Consider the following 7738-nt stretch of genomic DNA (forward strand, 5'->3'; position numbering starts at 1 on the left):
CACACATACACGTCGCTGTGTGCATTTGTGTATTTTTCGCGCTTTGGGCAATGCACTCCGGCGCACAATGCCACTGACCTTGGGTAATGCAGCTGCGTGCGCCGTTTCGTAAAAACGAATTTGATTTTTGACTGGATTTTGATACGAAAAGTTTCAGAACCCTTTAGAAAGTTTTGAAAAATGTATTAACTGAAATAGATATCGTATAGTAAAGAAAAAGCGGCCAAGTGCGAGTCGGACTCGCACATGAAGGGTTCCGTATTTAGGCGATTTATGACGTATTAAAAAAAAACTACTTGCTAGATCTCGTTCAAACCAATTTTCGGTGGAAGTTTACATGGTAATGTACATCATATATTTTTTTTAGTTTTATCATTCTCTTATTTTAGAAGTTAGGGGTGGGGGGGACACATTTTACCACTTTGGAAGTGTCTCTCGCGCAAACTATTCAGTTTAGAAAAAAATGATATTAGGAACCTCAATATCATTTTTGAAGACCTATCCATAGATACCCCACACGTATGGGTTTGATGAAAAAAAAAATTTTGAGTTTCAGTTCGAAGTATGGGGACCCCAAAAATTTATTGTTTTCTATTTTTGTGTGAAAATCTTAATGCGGTTCACAGAATACATCTACTTACCAAGTTTCAACAGTATAGTTCTTATAGTTTCGGAGAAAAGTGGCTGTGACATACGGACGGACAGACAGACGGACAGACAGACAGACAGACAGACAGACAGACAGACAGACAGACAGACATGACGAATCTATAAGGGTTCCGTTTTTTGCCATTTGGCTACGGAACCCTAAAAAGTGGCGGGGGCACTAAAGATCTTTGTATTATGTAATATTATTTATTTACTTATTCTCTGGCAAAGTGTGGAAGTGTGTCACATTATAAGGTGTATTCGGGTATTTCCGAATGACGAATAGTGGCGGATAATTCCGAAAGCCGACTCTTACTACAACGGAATACGAGTGATTTTACAATGATTTTCGGGATCACCCGTTTTCCGGAATTACCCGAATAAACCTACGTAGTATCATCATTGGGGAAAAATCATTTATTTACAAACAAGATATATACAGTGTATTACTAAAAGAAATTAAAAACTAGCTTAAATCTAAAATAGGCCCTTGAGGCATTGTACCAAGGATGCTGGCGACATTTCCTCGCTGTATCGCAATGCTGATACGTTACGTATCATCATTTATATTTTACCCCCTTATTCTTTAGTAGGCACCTAAACGGCATCTATTTCAGTTTATAATTTATAAAGGTATAACAATAGTGACTACTTTAAGAACACGAATCCTAATAGGAATCTAAGAAATTATTTAGGTACTTATTTGATCTGTTTCCCAAGTTGTTTCGAAATTTTTTGCGATAAACTTTTTTCTTACACCAAGAAATGAACATGCTAGTGATTCATTAAATACCTACTTATTACACCGAAAACCAGAGAACATGAATGAGGACCTTTGTGGTAGGTTTTTGAATATGATGAATAACTATATTATATCATCACTAGGTATAACGAATTAGGTATTTGACGACAGTCTGGCCTACTGGGTCACTGTCACTGACCCTGTCTATGAAGCATCATACGGATAAAGTGCCACAAATATGTACACCTATACACGACACATGAAGGTAGCGTGTACATATTTTTGACACTATGTCCGTGTCGATATATACCTCAACTGTACAAATTTGACCAGCCGCACGTAAATTGATACCATGCAACTTTGTAGTTTAAAAGTAATTAACATTTATTCCACATTTTTGCGCAAAAAAAGAGAAAGCCAGCGAATTAGTCGGTTTTCAACGAAAATGCCTAGTCAGACTAATGTCGGCGGCGCATGCGACCGTGTTTATATTTAAAATATGGCTGTTTGTGGCTGAAAATGCAGTCAATCTAGCGTTAGGGAGCAGGGATGTTTCGGATGCAGATTTTTTGGATGCGGATGCGGATATTTAAAGGCTTACATCCGCGGATGTCAAGATTAGGTACTTGGAAAACGTCAAATATTACATTTTTAGTATTTTTTATTAAATAAAAACGAAACTTTTAGTATTTGAGCAAGAATATAGGTGCGTTATATTTAATAAACAGTAACTTCGCAGACTTTTCTGGATCTAGACGATTTCGTTATAGGTAATGACGAGATTATCTAGCACTTACGCCGCGCGCCGCTAAGACGTTCCTGTACTGACTTGTTCGACATCCGCATCCGCATAAGCTCCGCATCGATTTTATGCGGATGCAGATGCAGATGCGGATGTTGAAAATAATGTGGAAGTTCCGCGGTTGCGGATGCGGATGCGGAGGTTCGCAACATCCCTGACTCCCTGTTAGGGAGTTTTGAAATATTAAGGTGAACAACCTAATTCTATTTTTAGATAACTTTTAATTAGGATAACGATTATACAATTTACAGGGAAAATTGCTCATAGCAGCAGTAGTTGCTATGCGGGCGTGGTGTTCAAAATTACTTTGACACGCCTTTAACAATAAAGTCTTAACAACTCTCTTAACAATAAAGTCGCGTCAAGATCATTTTGAACACCTTGCTCGCTTAGTCACTTCTGCTGCTGACTGTACCTATATGACGACTGGTCTGGCCTAGTGGGTAGTGACCCTGCCTGTGAAGCCGCGGTCCTGGGTTCGAATCCCAGTAAGGGCATTTATTTGTATGATGAGCACAGATATTTGTTCCTGAGTCTTGGTTGTTTTCTATGTATTTATGTATTTGTATATTATATATATCGTTGTCTGAGTACCCACAACACAAGCCTTCTTGAGCTTACTGTGGGACTTAGTCAATCTGTGTAAGAATGTCCTATAATATTTATTTATTTTGACTGTACCTATATACTGCTGCTAGCTAAGCTATGAAAATAATTAACCCGAGTCATAGATAAAAAAATACATAGAGTGCTCACTCCATCAGTTTTAGTACCAAAAAGACTATTAGCATCTAGCATCGAGTAGCGGAACTATCAGTACTGCTACTCGACAATAGATGTAGCACCGACCGGAAAGTTGCTGTTGAGATAAGACTTTCCGGTCGGTGCTACATCTATTGTCAAGTAGCAGTACTGATAGTTCCGCTACTCGATGCTAGATGTAGACACTGAAATTAATAGTCTAAACTGATGTATGGTGTGAGCACTCTTGTCTTACTTATTTCTCTATGCCCGAGTATATATCTAGATGTCATTCTGAGGATGAGTTATGGGGTATCAATTGATTTGATATTAATTTCACTACAAGGTAAGGTTGTTCACGTTAAATTAGCATTTAGTCTTTATTACATCGATATTTTGATTAATTAATATACTTATATGTGTATCCGTGGGACACGGCACAAATTCAAAACCCATCCAACATATCTTCGGTCTCAATGACGGTGCAGCCATACTTAACCTGTCTACCTTCACCCTGCACTAGCGCCATGTTTTTGTTGTTGCTCATTCTGATTTTTTATAATTTTACCTTTTTTTATAATTAAAGAAATTATTTATAGTCCTAATTAAAAAACCTACACATGAAGTTAATTAAAATTAGCTTATGGTATTTTTAATTAATATACTTAATCGATATGCATATATATGTTACTATAATTTTTTTATGATAAAACAAAGACGGCGATATCAGAATGAATACAAACGGACATAAAAAGGGGGGTTTTATGTCCGCTATGAAAGACCTCTTCCAACTGTAGAGAAATAGTAGAGTAGGGGCTATTCATAATACATCATTTCAAATTAGGGGGGGGGGGTCTGAACATCGGATGATGGTAGCATGACGTAGGAGGAAACGGGGTCATTCGAAGCATGATTTTTGGATGATTTTAGGGAGGGGGGGGGGTCAAAAATCGTCAAAAATCGATGACGTAATTTATGAACAGCCCGTAGCACAAACCCACCACCTACCACCATACCACCATCCATAACCTACTCACTTGAACTTTAAAAGTAGCTTGCCCTCATCACGCTGTCCAAGCGATAAAAATTCCTAACCTCAATTACGAACCACGCGATTCTGAGGGCCTACCGCGAACACGTTCGACTTGTTGCCTCTCTGTCGCACTTGTAAATTCGTACGTAAGTGTGACAGGGAGGCAACACGTCGAACGTGGTTCGCGGTAGGCCCTCGGACGCCAAAACGATGGAATTCCATACATTTCAACAGGAATATACTTCCTTTTAGAATAATAACTATTGCCGTGAGCTTTACACGCGATGGACCCCCGAATTGTACACATACTTGTAACAGTTTGGTTAACAGTTTAAAAATGAGGTCTATTTTTAACTGGACTTCCATGGAAAAACTAACCAAGGGTAGTAGCCATGCAAGATGTTTGAAGATCGTTTGAAACGTAATATTTAGTACATTACATACCTAGGGAAGTGAATTCGTGAATGCTCTAGATCGCAGGTGTTTGTGGCCCGAACCGAAGGTGAGGACCATAAATATGCGATCTGGGGCTTTACGAATTACCGCCAGTGGTCTGTCTAAAGTTTTACGTCTTGCCTTGAAGTTAGATTTTCTCCTCGCGTATAAATACTAATATCACTTTTTTATAATATAGGAGGGAATCGAGCAGACGAATTCGCCCATTGACTACTACCTACAAGACCAGAGGGATTGCAAGTGCTGTCACATAGCGCCAGCTAGTGGTTTTGGTGGAGCTTCGTTGTTTTTGTTAGGGTTCCGTAGCCAAATGGCAAAAAACGGAACCCTTATAGATTCGTCATGTCTGTCTGTCTGTCCGTCTGTCTGTCCGTCCGTATGTCACAGCCACTTTTCTCCGAAACTATAAGAACTATACTGTTGAAACTTGGTAAGTAGATGTATTCTGTGAACCGCATTAAGATTTTCACACAAAAATAGAAAAAAAAACAATAAATTTTTGGGGTTCCCCATACTTAGAACTGAAACTCAAAAATTTTTTTTTTCATCAAACCCATACGTGTGGGGTATCTATGGATAGGTCTTCAAAAATGATATTGAGGTTTCTAATATCATTTTTTTCTAAACTGAATAGTTTGCGCGAGAGACACTTCCAAAGTGGTAAAATGTGTGTCCCCCCCCCTGTAACTTCTAAAATAAGAGAATGATAAAACTAAAAAAAATATATGATGTACATTACCATGTAAACTTCCACCGAAAATTGGTTTGAACGAGATCTAGTAAGTAGTTTTTTTTTATACGTCATAAATCGCCTAAATACGGAACCCTTCATGGGCGAGTCCGACTCGCACTTGGCCGCTTTTGGTATTTCTGTTAGTGTTAATTTCTTTTTAGAAATATTGAACATATTTAAGTTAATTATATAGTTTAGTTACAAATACAAATATCTGTATTTCACCTTTTTTCCTTGATATTGTGTCGTTAGGTAATTAAACCTACATGTTTTAAAAGGTAGCACAATATGACTGGCAACGTGCAGTTCGTTGTAAAGAGCTCTAAATTTGAAAATGGGAGAAAAAAATAGAATGTGAAGAAAAGAAGGCATTGATTAGTGTCAGAACATATTATATTGGTTGTTACAAAAATTAAAATATATTAATATAAAACTCAGCGTGGAAATCCATTGTCGCTGTACCTATATAATAGTTCCGGAGATACATATTTTGGTTACTGGGTAAGTAATTCTCGCAATGTTGTGTTTTCACGGCAAACCGGCTAAATCCAAACTCGGTAAAGTCTAAGTTATTTATTCTTTCCAGGTTTTAGTAAGTCGAGGCAAATGTTGCTTTCCTTTGCCATGTTGCTGAGGAAAGAGGTGCATGCCCTTGAGCGTGGCAAGCTGATGTAAGAGACGGGTCTTCTCAAGATCGGGACGTCTTCATGGCCATTGTCACGAGTTCCGACCCAAATGCTATTCTTGACCGCTGCAGACTTTTCTATCGTCAGTCTCGTTCGTCTGGCGGAATGCAGAGGAGTTAACTTAGAGAAATTAACATCGTCTGTGGCAGCAGGTATGTGTTGGCCCTTAGGTAGCGCTTAGGTAGCCCTTTGGTAGCCCTTAGTAAGCTCATATAGTTACTTGAAGTTCAAGTTTTGTTATTGACTTATATCGGTAACCTTTTGCTTTTGTCACATTTATAATGAATAACTTTAATATCATAACCAAGGTTTACTGTGATCTAATGGACAGTGTTACTTGCCAAATTTAATGCTCAGGTGTAACTTTCCGTGTTATAATTACCTGAATAAAATTTAATTACTTAAACAACTAGCTTGTTGGTGGTTTATCCTAAGATGTAAGAATGCAGATATTAATGAACCAACAGCTCTACCGTTAGCAGTCTAAGCTAGAAGTTGTAATTTTATGGAATGTAGGAGTATTGAAAGAAGAAATAAAACAGCTATCAAGTGGACTCTTGTGTTTTCTTTCCTTTATTACATCCCTAGGTATTATGTAACCAGCCGGGTACATTTTCCTTAGTTTCATAGGTTTACAGGTTACAGTGCGTTGCCTAAATTTATTTTTCACCTCAGCAGCTCGAACAAGGGTACTTTGCTACTTAAAAACAGTGAGCAAAATCGCATTTTGCTCACTGAGTGGGACAAAATGAGCAAAATGCGATTTTGCTCACTCAGTGAGCAAAATGCGATTTTGCTCACTGTTTTTAAGTAGCAAAGTACCCTTGTTCGAGCTGCTGAGGTGAAAATTAAATTGTTGGTATATCTTAAGAAAACATGAGTGAATAGAGGTAAGTAATGAAGAAGGAATACATTTGTCGGGTTCTCTAATATATGTTCTCACTGCTGAGGTGAAAAATGTTGTGTACTACACGAGATCAAAGTTATTTACATCTCGTGCGCTTTTGAGTCCCTTACTACGCTCAAGATTCTAAATTAGATTCACTCGCTACGCTCGTGAATCTATTATAGAATCTTTCGCTTGCACGGGACTCAAAATAAGCACTCGAAGAAATATCAAACTTTGATCTCTTGTTGTACAAATAACTAATGAGAGTTCGTTTTTTTCTTGAAGATATAATCGTCGTATCGGTATCGGTCCAGGAATACTGCAGTCGGTTCATTCCATCACAATTTAGCTGTGCTACTAGAGGCACTTCATACTTTGGCAACGCTTACGCTGGGTACTGCAACTCAAGGCATGTCGCTTACTCTTACTATAGGTAGTAGAAAGTAGTTTAACACATTCATTACCACCCAGCCAAACAAGACATCTGCGCCAGGCCACAAACATTTCTTCATATAAAGGTGTAGTACCTACCACGATCCCGACTATTGGGTCGTCCGGCCTGGGAACGGAATCATAAAATACCCGATAGTCCGGTTTTCGGCACTGAATGTGTTAAGTCTAGTAGAAAGCGATTTTAAAAATGATTTCACATTAGAAGGCACAATGACGACATCATTTCGTTTTGACTCTACCGATGTTTCTGCTACAAATCTGGAGACATCTGCTACGGGCTACGGTTATCGCTACGTAATATGTGGAGCAGTGATTAACGGCCATATTCGAACTTTAAGATACGTCAAATATACTAGAGATTGAAACGATATGGAATGGATATGTCAGTGTCAAACAAGTGTCAAAAGTGACGTTTCTTCAAACAAACGCGTTACTTTTGACACTTGTTTGACACTGACATATCCATTCCATATCGTTTCAATCTCTAGTATTTGACGTATCTTAAAGTTCGAATATGGCCGTAAGATTGGGGTTGGCTACTGTCAAAGGTTTTTA

Source organism: Cydia amplana, chromosome 20 (genome assembly GCF_948474715.1).
Source record: "Cydia amplana chromosome 20, ilCydAmpl1.1, whole genome shotgun sequence".
NCBI classification, from domain to species: domain Eukaryota; kingdom Metazoa; phylum Arthropoda; class Insecta; order Lepidoptera; family Tortricidae; genus Cydia; species Cydia amplana.